Source organism: Amaranthus tricolor, chromosome 8 (assembly GCF_026212465.1).
Source record: "Amaranthus tricolor cultivar Red isolate AtriRed21 chromosome 8, ASM2621246v1, whole genome shotgun sequence".
In the NCBI taxonomy this organism is placed as follows: Eukaryota; Viridiplantae; Streptophyta; class Magnoliopsida; order Caryophyllales; family Amaranthaceae; genus Amaranthus; species Amaranthus tricolor.
The window spans coordinates 351,136-353,635 of NC_080054.1; positions in this window are offsets into that span (position 1 = coordinate 351,136).

Here is a 2,500-nt window from a genome sequence, read left to right on the forward strand (position 1 = left end):
TACTAAGTCACGTCCTTCCGTGGCCCGCAACCTTTCCTTAGGCCTCAAGCGTATCTCATCCGAAGGGACCGGCAACCGAAGGGACCATTGACACGAATCAGCCCGCGTACTAAGTCACGTCCTTCCGTGGCCCGTAACCTTTCCTTAGGCATCAAGCGTATCTCAACCGAAGGGACCAGCAACCGAAGGGGAAACACATTCCCACACCAACACGAATCAGCCCGCGTACTGAACCACGTCAAGAAAACCCGTCGTGCCGCCTGAGCGGGTAGTCGGGGATCACAAGACGCAGCATTTCCTTAGGCCTCAAGCATACCGTCAACCGTCAACCAAAAGGGGCATTGGGAGCAACCGAAGGGACATTCCCCCAGACGAATCACCGTAGGCCAAGCTGACTAGGAAGGGCCCACTCATCGTCTGGTAGGGCCGACCAGCCACCGGAAAAAACCGATCGCCGGCGATGGCCCACGGGATGGCATTCAACGTGATGGAGGGTAGTCACCCCTCACACGCATAACGCCCATGCCTGGGCGAGGGGGTGCTGGCCATGCCAGCCCAAGGCTCCCAAACTCTTTCCCCCTATAATAGATAAAGAGATTTTTCCCTTGTGACCCTAGGGGACACCCAAATGCAAGTTAAGTTATACTAGTTTTTCCATGGACCAAAACTCACCTTTATTTGTAACATAATGTCATTTTTATGACTTGTATTGTTGGAACATATATTAAAGAAATTTTAGAAGCTGAAATTTTGAAAAAAAAAAACTTGTAAGTATTTTATTTTAATTAAATAAGGCCGAAAAACGCGAAATTAATAAAAAATAGTAAATAGTGTCAATAAATCATGAAAAATTAGGAGACACTTGAGAAAATATATATAAAGACATTGGTTTAGTTAAAAAAATTTTTTTCATTAAAAAAAGTATTTTATTTTTTTTTTCCGTTAAATTGGTGAAATAAAGGGAAAAATAATAAAAAATAGTAAAAAGTGTCAATAGATCATGAAAAATTAGGAGACACTTGAGAAAAAATATACAAATAGATTGGTTTAGTTAAAAATATTAATTTCATTAAAAAAATATTTTATTTTTTTTTTTTCCGTTAAATTGGTGAAAAATAGTGAAAAATGGATAAAAAATTGTAAAAATCTTGAAAAAATGGGAGGCTTGTTGGAAAGATATTATGAGTGAGAGTCATTGATATTATTTTCAAAAATGGGTAAAAATAAATTTTTGAATGATATAAGAGGCTAAAAGGGAGTATTTTTTATCAACTTACATTGAACTCCTTTACCACAATCTCCCTTACAAACCATAGTAATGAGAATCATTGGTATTAAGTTTGAATGATGTTTTGATCACCTTGCAACGAACTCCCTTAAAAGCCATAATCATTAGGGGGGTCTCATGGCTCATTCTTGGCTCGGGGGCTCGGGGCGAGGCTCCGGCCATGGCTCAAGGCTACCACATTGCTCCTATACCACAATCTCCCTTACAAACCATAGTAATGAGAATCATTGATATTAAGTTTGAATGATGTTTTCGATCACGTTGCAATGAACTCCCTTACAAGCCATAATCACAAGGGGGGGGTCTCATGGCTCACGGCTCGGGGTGAGGCTCTATGCTACCACCTTCTTTCCCATGGGCCATAGCGTCTTTCGTACCGCATGGCCCGAAAACCTTCACAGCACCTTGAGAGCTCACATTATATTATAACCATCCATATAGGTGCTCAGGTGCTCAAGGTGCTCAAGTGCTTAAGTGCTAAAGTGCTTAAGTGCTTAAGTGCCTTAGCGCCTTAGCGCCTAGCGCGCGCGCGTGCGTGTGTATCATTAGATTAGAAGGGTGGATTTTTCAAGATCCCCCGGCTCACTCGGGCCAAGCATATCGTTCTTGATCTCGTAGCAATGCCCACGTCTCACGAGTCGAGCGTTCCCTTCCTCGGCCCACGGGTCGGCCCGCGGGGTCACGGCCCGCGGGTCGGGTCGGGGGCGAGGCTCCGGCCATGGCTCCATGCCTACCACATGCCCAGTCGATGGCACCTTGGGCCCCAACCCTCAACTATAACCTTCCCCCTATAATAGATAAAGAGATTTTTCCCTTGTGACCCTAGGGGACACCCAAATGAGAGTTAAGTTATACTAGTTTTTCCATGGACCAAAACTCACCTTTGTTTGCAACATATTGTCTTTTTTATGACTTGTATTGTTTATATATACCTTCAAGAACATTTTTGAGTCTCGTGGCCCACGGCCCGCGGCCCGCGGCTCACGGCTTTTGATTCGTGGCTCACGGGTCAGGCTCAGGGCGAGGCTCCGGCCATGGCTCAAGACTATCGTCCTGCCTCCCTTGGGTCATCGGACCTCGGGTCAAGCACTTCCTTTTTGGGCTCGTAGCAGATCCCAAGGCCCACCGCTCGGGCGTTCGAACCCCGGCTCACCTTTGTCGGCCCACGGCCCGCGGCTCGGGGCGAGGCTCCGGCCATGGCTCCATGCTACC